Source organism: Triticum aestivum, chromosome 3A (assembly GCF_018294505.1).
Source record: "Triticum aestivum cultivar Chinese Spring chromosome 3A, IWGSC CS RefSeq v2.1, whole genome shotgun sequence".
Taxonomy (NCBI): domain Eukaryota; kingdom Viridiplantae; phylum Streptophyta; class Magnoliopsida; order Poales; family Poaceae; genus Triticum; species Triticum aestivum.
In genome coordinates this window covers 288388925-288401668 of record NC_057800.1, presented here as the reverse complement: position 1 = coordinate 288401668, position 12744 = coordinate 288388925, and positions in this window count along the sequence as shown.

Here is a 12744-nt window from a genome sequence, read left to right as displayed (position 1 = left end):
TGTGGAACAAGGAAATAGCACCATTGGTACCAATTCTTGTCGGTTTCTCACACCTATGCAAGTAAAAGCTTATGGTGGCGCTCGATTAGGATGGTGGCACAAAAATTGATGCAATTGTTAGTGACCTTCAATAATGTTGGAAAAGATTCACAAATTTGCAAATGCAACAAGTAGACCTATAGCAAGATATGGTACACGGAAACTCACACACAGAGAGATAATTGGGGTCATGCAACGAGCGAATGAGCCAAAATGTGGAAACCACGAAAATGCTCTTGTTGAACAACACTAGAGAGACGCTAGCATGATTGCACAATAGGCAGATATGAAGACTTGTGCACAACCTACTAAGCAAAAATGCAACGACTTGTATCCCAAGTATGCTCTACGTATGGTATTCTGATGATATGATCCAAGATGATCTAGTATGACAATTTTAATGTAGTATGATGCTATGGTTCTTGCTTAAAAGCACTTTGCTTATCTTTCCTTTTTGCTTAAAAGCTTGTTTGGCTCTTTCGCTTTTGAGCTCTTTTCTCATGCAATGCTTCACGAACCAAGATAGCAATTGTGTATGCGATGACAACTTTGTGACACAAAAGATGATACCAAGATATACACCACGATGATATGGTATGTATGCTACGGTAAGTATGACCACTAATGTGCACAAGTGACATTGCCGGCAATACTCAAAGGCTAGTCTCGATGGGTAAGATACGCAAAATTGGGCTATGATGGCTATACAATGCAATGGCAAGATTGTATAGTAATGGTGTATCACGATACCAAGAAGAGGTTACCGTTCTTGCTTACGATATGGTGTCAAAATGGTAGAGTGGTAGTTCTCGATGATGAATCCGTAGTGAAGATGAGCGGCGGTGATGTTGATGTTGAACCGTCCCTAAGTAGCCGAAACACGTTAGGAAACGGGAACTGCAACTCAAATTCTCAAAGAAAAATGTGGCAAAATTGTGTCAGAGTGTGAAATGAGTAAGCAATGGTGGTTGCGGAAAGCGATTGTGGTATTGGATTGTCTATGCAGAAGAGGAATGGGTATAGGAGTGCGTATGCGGAGGTGGAGTTGGAGAGATGGTGGTGGATGAACTGAAATTTTTAGTTTCGTCAGGAAACGTCGGACATTCGATGGAGGGCCGACGACCGGTGGTCGGATGTCCGGTGGTCAGGCGTGCGGTGACTTGCGGACGTTCGGTGCCTGGGAAGTTTTGGGCACGGGATGAACAGCTAGGGTTCGTGTAGGTGGTGGCGAAATCGGTCAAATCCTGGCGATTTTATGGATGGAAAATGTGGGGATGATGGGGGAAAGCTAGATCGACTCGTGGCAAAGCAAATCCATGGATCAAATCCAACAAAACTTCATCACACCAACAAAAAAAATTGGGGCTATTTTTGGTGGGGATTTTCCAAATTGGGGAAGAACACAACAAAATTAGGCTAGAAAACAACGAGGGGAGGCTCAAGCGTGATCAACGCGGCTCTGATACGAAAATGATGGAGGGTGGAACTCTATATGGCCAATCTTTCACGAAAGGAACGGATCCCGCGATGAACACGAAGAACACAAGTGGAGAACACGGAGGGGAAACACGAGAGAATCACTCAAACCAACAAGAACGATCACACATATGCTAGATCCTCAAACACAAAAGAGATACACGATCTGAATCCAACACAGAATGATACATAGGGTAACCGGTTCTTCTCCGAGAGGAGGTCATGAGGTCTTCCCGTTAGGGGTCTTGAATCCAAGTGGATCTTCTCCGAAGAGGTGACAGTCCCTCACGATGGACTAGATCTGTATGGATGAGTGAAGCTCTATCTCACATATGAGCTAACACAATGCTAACCCTAGAAACATGGAGGGAGGAGGTCTATTTATAATCTTAGTGGTCGAAGGGGTACATGGGCTTCAGCCCAACATGAAATGAACACACACACGTTGGACGTCCGACGGTTACTGGTCGTCTAGTGGCTCGCGAGGGTCCGGACGTCCGGTGCTTGTCGGAAGTCCACTGTTTTCCTTCGGACGTGCTTCGGTCGGACGTCCGGTCGGGGTTGGATGTACGGGGCATTGGTCGTCCGGTGGTGTTCAGAAATCCGCTGATTCGGCTCAGGTGAGGTGGTGCCGGTTGTTCGGTGGTGCACGGTCGTCCGGGCGCTGGAAGGTGTCGGACGTCCGGTCCTGGACGGGCATCCGCTCGCTGTAGCCTACGTTGGCTGTGACTTGGGTCGGCTGGGTCTTCAAGCACCAGACGTCTGGTCGAAACCGGTCATCCGGTGACTGGAGCTTCTTCGGCAGCTCTTTCTCTTGTCCCTCATCCTTGGTGTTCTCGTGCATCTTGTCCGTTGGGTGTAGCTAATTTGTGGCTTCCCTCCAAGTACATGATCACACATAGGGTCTCCGCATGAGGTACTAGCCATGTCTCATATGTCGGAAGTGGAAGTTCAGAGAGGAGCGAGTTCACCTTATCTTCGATAGCCTTTGCTTGGGCTCTTATCAGTGGTCCAAGTGGTGTCGTAGGAGACATAGGTAGGTCCATGGGGATGTCCTTGGGATGCCTCGCAGCACTCATGAAATGCTTATCCAGTGATCTTTGAATGCTCATGTGTCAGGACCCCGATTCTAAGTCACACCGATCTAGCCTGTAACACCTCATATCACTTTGCGGCCTCACGCACGGTATTCCCATGGGTGTCACCTTACCATGGCCCGGGACCATTTGCATGTTTTGGCTCATGTATATGATAGTGTCGCTAGCATCCATATGACAGAGAACCCGGGCCGGCATGACTAGTCGTGAACCCAAAGTGGCACTAACTTACGCAGACGTGCATACATGAATCAACATCAATCATGTTGGTCAGCAGCATGTGAATCCAGGCTGTAGCACTGGGCTAACAGGACTCCGGGAACACGGGCTATAGCAGGCTAAGCAGGACTCCGGTTGTCACCGCGTGACATTTCCCCGAAGGGACAGACACATGAACAAAGTGAATCACATGCCGGCCAGTCAAGTGTTCCAGAGCAGTAGTGCTAGGCTAGCAGGACTCCAGTGAACCGGGCTGTAGCGGACTACTATGGCTCATGGAAGCACAAGACTACATTTCGCCATAAGAGTGGCTACCAAGGATAAACAACTAGGTTGTCGGATCCCACACATACCAAGCATTTCAATCATACACACAATATGCTCGATATGTGTAAATACACCATGGCATCACAACATAACTCTACGACTCAAGTATTTATTCATTAGGCTCCGAGGAGCGAGATATTACAAACATGGGTCTCATGACCCAACATTCAGAGCATACAAGTCAAAGCACATGCGGAAGCTTAACTTGTCTGAGTACAGACAACTAAAAATGAAGAAGGCTGAGGAGCCTGACTATCTACCAGATCCCGCCGAGGGCACAAGATCGTAGTTGAGGTATCAAGCTAAACATCGAAGTCCACGTGGAACTACTAGCGAGACTGAAGTCTCTCTGCAAAACATAAAATAAGCAAACGTGAGTACAAGTGTACCCAGCAAGACTTACATCAGAACTATCTACACATGCTTCGGTATCAACAAAGGGGTGGTGGGGTTTAACTGCAGCAAGCCAGCTTTGACTCAGTGGTTATCCTGAACTACGACTACAAGTAACTCTTTTGAGGTGGCGCACACGAGTCCACATATTCACCATATCAATACACCACTATGGATCCGCTCCCATCTCCCTACGAGAACGCCATCCATAGCACTCACGCGTATCTTGCGCATTTTAGAGTATCCACTTTCACTTGTCTATGAACGATGCAAGGGGTCCAAGTTTCCATATCCGAGGAATACGGTTATTCGAATAGATAATGATAACCCTGCAGGGGTGTACTTCTTCACACACGCTCTCATCACTTATTGCCCTATAAACGTCATGTACCTTGGCAACCTTCAAGCGGAAGCCAGGCGAGGGTGTCGGCCACGACCTAACTAACCACACAAGTCTCTCGTCCAGGTTTATCGCCTACTCGGGTTCCATCCGCAAGGAGATCCGCCCGGGGTGTCGCTCACGGCCCCAAACGATGTGTGCAGGGTTCCCAAGCCCACCATCCGGGTGCCACTTGGTACACCGTGCCACTGTGCCTAGTCTGTCCCAAGCCCACCTGTACCGGGTGCCACTTGGTAGACTACTAACACTACCTACAAACACCAGAAACTAGTTGCAACTCCTGGACAGAGATCGAGTTTATTAATAAGCCGAGAGGGGCCGAGTTACCGGAACCCAATGTGTGGTAGTAACTGTTCATGGATCACAAACACAGAACTCAGTTCCTGAGAACGGCTGCAATGAGACAACCCACCATGTACTCCTACATGGCCTCTCACCGCTACCTTTACCAAATTGTGTTCACACACTTAGCTCTCAATAGTAGGACATGTTCACAACTTCCCAATTCATCCCCGATGAATCAGACCCGACTCAACTCTAAGCAATAGCAGGCATGACAAACAAGCATGAATGAATAGGCACATCAGGGCTCAAACAACTCCTACTCATGCTAGTGGGTTTCATCTATTTACTGTGGCAATGACAGGTCATGCAGAGGAAAGGCGTTCAACTACCGCATCATGTAATAGTTGAAACGTTGTTGTCCTAATGAAGTAAAAGCGAGCAGGAGCGAGAGAGTGGGATTGTATCGGAATGAACAAGGGAGTTTTGCTTGCCTGGCACTTCTGAAGATAGTATAGCTCTTCATCGGTGTCATCGATCACATCGTCGAAACCACGTCTACTGAGAGGGGGAAATTACCGCAAACAAGGAAGAATACAATCAATGCAATGCAACAATATGATGCATGATCATGACATGGCAATATGCTGTGATTTGGGTTAATGCAACAGAAAGTCATTTTAATTGAAGTGGAATTCAAAACTATATCAAATTCCAACTCCAAACCTATTGTGAAATTTGCCCTAATCATGTTTCATCATAAACAGTGAGGTTAACTTGATCAAACATGCATGAAAATGGTACAGATGGATTCCTTGAATTTTTCTGATAATTTTTCATATATAAATTATTTCATTTGGAGTTATAGATAATTTTCTATGATTTTTAGAAGTTTTGGGCATTTTCTGTAATTTCCTAAATAAACTTAAATCCAGAAAATAATTTATAGCGTCAGCATTACATCATGCTGACCTCATCAGGTCAACAGGTGCCGCCCAGGTCAGACCTAACCTGTGGGGCCTGCCGGTCAGTGACTAAGGGCTGGTTAGGGTCGCAGACAGGTGGGACTAGTCAAACGCCACGTCACCAAAGTCAACTCTGACGCGTGGGTCCCGCCTAGTTTAACTAAATCTAATCAAAAAAATAACCCGTGGTTATTTAGCTGGTGGGGCCCTAATGTCAGCGATTGGTGGGGTTTAATTAGCAGCGTCATCAGGCTCTAATGACAACCACGTCGGCGCCACGTCGGCAATCACCGGAGCCTGGCCGACGGTGACCCAAACGACAACGACGCGGCTCGGATTTGTGCCACGGGCAATGGTTTGGCGCATGGTTTGCGGCTACGGATTGCTGGCACACGCGCGCATCCATTCCAGCAAGCAGCAGCAGCTGGGATGGCGGGAGCTCGCCAGAACAGAGCTCGCGGCGGTGGCCGCAGTTCGGGCTTGAGCGGGCGCGGGGCTGCAGTGTGCTAGGAGGACAACTGAGGGGCTGGGAGGCCCCCGAGGAGTGCCCTGAGTGCGGTGACTCGCTCGGGAGCGAGCTGGGTGGCTAAAGCAGCGGCGGCGACATGGCCGGTGGCAGAAGCTCTCGGGCATGGCGGGGGATGGGGATAGAGTCCACAAACGCGAGGGGAGGAAGAGGGGTTTGCAGCAGTGTCTCACAGTGAGGTGGATGGTGCAGACGGCAGGGTCGAGGAGGCGATGGTTGTCACGAATCGACGACGGCGATCCACGGCGGCCGAGGGCGAAGACGACGATGGTGGCGATGAAGCAGGGCCTCCGAGCGTCGTGTAGCTCAGTGGAGAGGGTGAGGAAGATGTGGCAGAGCTTCTGGACCCAGCGGCAGGGCGAGGGGTGGCCGGTGGCCACAGGTATGGTGGTCGGCGTCGGCGAGCTCGTGTTCCTGCGGGAGAGAGGGAAAGCGGGTGAGAGTGAGAGAGTTGTGCATGGGGCGTGCGTGGCGTGGTCCGGGAGGTCCAGAGGGAGGCGGCAAGCAGGAGGTGGCCGGGGCGCGTGCTTGTGTGCGGTGGCCACGCGCCTCTCATCCTCCTAGCGGGAGGTTGAGGGTGACTGGCACTGCGCTGTGGGCTGGGCCGCACAGTAGCAGGCCGGCCAGCTAGACTGGTAAAACGCCAGGTATGGTTTCCCTCTTTTTGGTTTTTTTATTTTGTTATGTTTGTTTTGATTTAGTGTAGGCACTAAATCATTTTAATAAATTCTGAAAATTATTGTGGTTGTTAGATAAACTATTCCAGAGCTCCACAAATAACTTCAGAATATTTGGACCATTTAAAATATATATAACATTTAAATGGCTCCAACTCAAATACTTTTGTGTTAATTCAAGAATCCAAAAATGACCTAAAAATATATTCATCATTTTTAGCAGAGGTTTGCACCTTAACTAGAAATCATGAACTTTTCTTAGAGCATTTTGGGTTCATTGAAAAGATTTTATTTGAACCTATTTGAATTCATTTGGTGCTAGGGTTTATCAATCCCCAATTCAACTTTCAAAGAAATTTAGACATGATGCATGGATGCTTGTGCAACTATTTGCTATCAAATTCTAGGGCTGTGACATCATGCATGCATGCAATCTCGGTCGGGCCCCCCCATGTCGCTTCTTTATTTTCTGTAGCACAGGGTCATCGCCCTGGCTTTGTACAAGGGGTTACATGAAATTGAGGCAAGGCCTGTACAAAAGGGTGGCTGCCGGGCAAAGGCCCGACAGCCACACCTTACGGGTAGAACATGCCAAGATGCTCAATATTCCATGAGTTTTGCAACTGAGTGCCATGTCCGGTCTCCAGAGGGACTGCGCTAGGTCAGGTGACTCGTACTACCCGGTAAAGGCCTTCCCACTTCGGTGACAACTTGTGTGTACCCTTGGCGGACTGAACGCGCCTATGGACAAGGTCACCTTCCTCAAAACAGCAAGCATGAACCCTGTGGCTATTATAGCGACACAGGGCTTGCTGGTAGCATGTAGCACGAGTAACAACCTGTAGACGGTTCTCCTCGAGTAGCACAGCGTCGTCACGCAGGTGCTAATCTTGCGCTACTTCATTGTAGGAAAGCACTCGAGGCGACCCGTAAATGAGTTCTGTGGGGATAACTACTTCTGCCCCATAGACCAGGGAGAAGGGAGTCTGCCCGGTAGCTCAGTTTGGTGTCGATCTGAGGTACTAGAGAACTACCGGTAGCTCCTTGATCCACCGCCTGTCGTGCTTCTACACCGTATCAAAAGTTCTCTTCTTGGGTCCATGCAACACTTCAGTGTTTGCCCTCTTAGCTTGTCCATTGCTCTAGGGGTGTGCCATACAGGCAAATGAGATCTTGCATCCGAGGGCATGAACATATTGCATGAAGGCGCGGCTCGTGAATTGGGTGCCGTTGTCGGTGATGATCCTTGCCGGAACTCCAAAATGACACACCAATTCTTTCAAGAACTTGATAGCTGACTGAGTAGTCACCTTTCTCACGGCAGTCACTTCCGGCCACTTTGTAAACTTGTCGATAGCAACAAACAAGAATTCAAAGCCCCTGATTTCTTGGGGGAAGGGGGCCGAAGGTATCGAGCCCCCAGACTGAAAATGGCCATGATAGAGGCATTGTTTGAAGAGCTTGGGTAGGTAGGTGTGTTTTCTTGGAATGGACCTGGCAGGCTTCACACGTTGTGACTAGCTCGACCGCATCTTGGAGGGCTGTGGGCCAATAGAATCCTTGACGGAATGCTTTCCCACTCATCTTTAATTTTTCTAGGGATAGAAACTTCTAATTCAAGCTTTTCTTCAAAAGGTTGCATCATGGCATCAACGATATGTTTAGCAAAAGCTTTGTTTTGATTAAAAGCATGAGGAGAATTCAACATGGATTGTAACAAGGAAATACAATCTATTAAAGAACAATTCTTATAATTAAATTCCTTGAGATCCAAAAGAGTGGGTTCATTGCTACCAAAAGTTTTGACCTCTCCAATCCCACTTTTATGAATTTTTGCATCAAGATCTAAAACTCCGAATCATTGCAACGCCTTTTAACTAAAGTTGACTCATCTCCAGTCCCATCTTTGTCAAGATTTATATTGGAAAACACAGATTCAATAGGAGTCACATCAATCACAGATCCTCATCATTATTCTCACAGAAACTAGAAGAACACGCTTTTATAAACCAATCTTTTTTTGAACGCATCTTAGCGGTTCTTTCTTTGCACTCATCAATGGAAATTCTCATAGCTTTGAGAGACTCATTGATATCATGCTTGGGTGGACTAGATCTAAGTTTCGAAGATTCAACATCAAGAGAAATTCTATCCATGTTGCTAGCCAAATCATCAATCTTGAGCAATTTTTCTTCAATCAAAGCATTGAAATTCTTTCACGAACTCATAAATTCTTCAACACTATTCTCAAAATCAGAGGGCATCTTATTATAATTTCGATAAGAGTTGTTGTAGGAATTACCATAATTATTAGAGGAACTACTAGGGAACGGTCTAGGATTAAAATTACCTCTATACGCGTTATTACAAAAATTGTTCCTACCAACAAAATTCACATCCATAGATTCATTATTATTTTCAATTAAAATAGAAAAAGGCATATCATTAGGATCAATAGAAGCACTCTTGCTAGCAAGCAATTTCATAAGCTCATCCATCTTTCCACTCAAAACATTAATCTCTTCAATTGCATGCACTTTTTTACTAGTGGAAGATCTTTCGGTATGCCATTGAGAATAATTAACCATATATAATATTATCTAGGAGTTTAGTAGCTTCTCCTAAAGTAATTTCCATAAAAGTACCTCCCGCGGCCAAATCTAAAAGGTTTCTAGAAGCAAAATTCAATCTGGCATAATTTTTTGTATAATCATCCACAAATTCAAACCATTAGTAGGGTAATTTCGTATCATTAATTTCATCCTTTTCCAAGATTGGGCAACATGTACATGATTAAGTTGCTTAAAATTCATAATATCACTCCTAAGGGAGATGATCTTAGTGGGAGGAAAATACTTGGAAATAAAAGCATATTTACCCTTATTCCATGAATCGATACTATTTTAGGTAAAGATGAAGACCAAGTTTTAGCACGATCTCGAAGTGAGAACGGAAATAGCTTCAATTTAACAATATCATTATCCACATCTTTTTTCTTTTGCATATCACCCAAATCAACAAAATTGTTTTGATGGGATGCGACATCTTCACTAGGAAGGACAAAAATTGATCTTTCATAACAAGATTCCACAAAGCAGCATTAGTTTCAAAGATTACGCAGTACTAGCGGGAGCAATCGGAGTACTAATAAAATCATTACAATTGGTATTGGAAAAGTCACACAGTTTGGTATTCTCTTGAGTCATCATGACAAAGCGAGCAGTCCAACACACGAGCACACAAAAAGCAAGCGAAGAAGACGAACGGAAGAGGGGCGGAGAAAAGGTGAACCTTTTCAAAAATCATTTTAGAAGTGGGGGAGAGGAAAATGAGAGGCAAATGGAGAATAATGTAATGCAAAGGATGAGAGGTCATGATGGGTACTTGGTATGTCTTGACTTGGCGTCGATCTCCCCGGCAACGGCGCCAGAAATTCTTCCTGCTACTTATTGAGCTTGCGTTGGTTTTTCCCTTGAGGAGGGAAGGGTGACGCAGCAAATTAGAGTAAGTATTTGCCTTAGTTTTGAGAACCACAGTATTAATATGTGACGGGAAAGCACGACCACCTATGGGACCAGGAGGTCCCTTGCTGGTTCGGCAAGGGCGCAACGTGTTGCACAAATAGTAGACAAGCGTGGGGCAGAACGACAGAGATCACACATGCAATTTTTCCCAGGTTCGGGCCGCCGTGAGGCGTAGGGCCCTACTCCTGCTTTGGTGAATTGATGGTGGAAAGGTGGTGGTGGTGCATAGTACACTTTCCCGGGAAGTGTTGCCTCAGGCAGTAGCGACTACGCGCGTGGGGGGTGTGGGTTATCCAACCTTCTAACCCTTGTACGGTTGCCATGGGCCTCCTTTTATAGATCAAGGGGTTACCACAGTGGCAAAGTAGTCATTATGCATTGATAAGACAATGGACAATATTATCATACCTAACTCTGCCGGCTGACAAGGCGCATTAAATGCACTTCTCGATGTCACATCGTTGGTTTCCCGGCAAGGCTTGCCGGGTGTCATCTGTGGGTTTCTACTGTAGGAAATGGCTGCCATGTGGCGAACGGCTGCCACTTAATCACTTTGCGGCTTGACACCGTGCTGATCGACAACGTGGGTCATGGTAGAGTGGTTGGTGAGGTGGTTGCGCCTCCGTGAGCCCCGGCAGGCCCTGGCGGGGTGCTTTGGTTGTCTGTTTCTGGGGGTGGCCTCGCTCCTTGCTGGGCTCACCTGCCCGGCAAGGGAGGCTTATCTCTTGGCAATACCTTGTTTCTGTGACTCGATCTTGGCCCTTCTGATCTGCATGTTGGTCCTTCAAATCTCTTGGGTTCTTGCACTCTAACTTCGGCTGGTGCTTCAATCTTATTCCCGTGCTTGTGCACAGTCTGGGCAAAAGACCCAGGGTTTGTTGCACCGATAGAAGCCCCGGGCCCTGCCCCGAACGCGTTGCCGAGCATCATCAGGGTAGGGCCTAATAAGTGCACACGCGAGGGTTGCTGAAGAGGCTAGTTTCTTTAAGTTTTTTCTTCACTTATTTATTAGCTTTGATTCCGGGCCAGTTCCTGGTTTCTCCGCACGTCGTGCACAACGTTACGAAAGAATTTCGATCGTGGCCTATGGATTCTCCCCACCCCACGATCATGGGGCAGAAACTGCCATCCCACTTGCCTCCCGTTTAGCGCGCACCCGCCACGTGCTCCGCATGCATTGGGCGTGGTAGGTGGTGGATGCGGAGGGCACGGGGAGGCATGCCATGGCTGAAAACTGTGCACCGATGGTTGGAGCAGAGGGACGGCCTTGATTCTCAAAGTCACATAGGGCGCGAGGCGGCCACTTCCCGTATTAGGAGCTAGCACCCCTGCCCCGTTTCCCTATCAAAGGGGCGGGGTAGCGCTTCTCCGCACACACTTCTTCTTCTTCTTCTTATTCTTCACCGCAACCCTTCCCTTCTAGCCATGGTGAGAGGGAGAGGGCATGGCGGTGTCCTGGCAGCGGTGACGAGGGCTTCTACTCGACAGCGTGTCCCTCCTCCCCTGGACCTTGTGGCGGCAGAACCGGATGCGTGGGGAGGAGGAAGGGGGCGAGGTCGAGGTCGCCGTAGAGCTCGAGGAGGAGGACAGGGCGGTGCCTTAGTGGCGCCCACATCGGCGGCTCCTCCCCCGTTGGAAGGCCATGTTGGTGACCAACCTCAGGAGTTCATCATCAGGCTATACAAGCCCTTGTGTGGTCATCTTCGCCTTCCAACTCCCTTCGTACGGGAGATGGATCCCAAACAACCACGCGCTCTAAGGTTGCATATGAGGGGCTGCGGGAACGGCATCATGCGGGTTGATGTCGATTTTCCCACCCCTCACGTGATGTACCTCCTTCGTGGTTGGAGGACCTTTGCTCATGCCCATAGCATCTCGGAGGGGCACATTCTTTAGTTCAAGTTAATGGAGAGCGACCTACTCTCCGTCAATATCTTCGGGTGCTCGGGAGGTCGCTTAGGGTGATGCATGGAGAGCTCGACCAACGACGAAAGCTCCTCCTCGAGCGAAAGTGATGAGGAGGACAGTGATGGTGATGACAACGGCAGCAGGCGGGGGAGCGACGACTCTGACTCCGGCTGATCGCCGCCCACACCATCTTCATCCAGCGGCAGCACCATCATCTACATCTGCATCTCCTCCCCGACAATGTTATTTGCTGGGGTGTTGGATGCAGAGGTGCGGATGGTGCTCCCGGGCTCCTCCAGCAGTCTTCTAGCTAGACCCCGGCAGGCTTCCTCTCGAGCTGCAGCTCAGTTAGCCCTGCTGGGTCCTGCTGGCCCTAGTGACGGTGGTCGACGGGGCCAGTGCCGTGCTCACCATCAAGGGTTCCCTTGCCCTCCCGTTCCCACTGGGCTACCTCTCTTGGAGCCCAAGGGGAGCGGGTCGGGCTCCCACCCAGGCGCTCCTTTTGCCCTCCTTGCCTTCGACGGCCGTGCCTAGGAGAGGGACAAGAAATGGCATTACAGAGCACTTATCTTTTCTCAATATTGAATATGTAGGCACTTGCCAAATTTTAATTCAAATAATGTAACCTCTCGTGTCCATGTTTGTGTTCTATAATGCTTGTACTTGTATCAGCATATTAATGAGAAAGATGAACCCTGCCGGGAACCCATGCATGTGTATGTCCATGCAGAGGTTGGATGCCTATTTAATACAATTAAACGAGTTTTCACCGATAGGTTATCTTGCCGGTACCCTCTTCGTCTGCGGAAGAACTGTGTCTGCTGGGGAACAGACAGAGGGACTAGCCCCCAACCAACTCCTTTTTACCAAAGGGCACTGTGACCATCCTGACTGAAGCAACATTTGAGTCA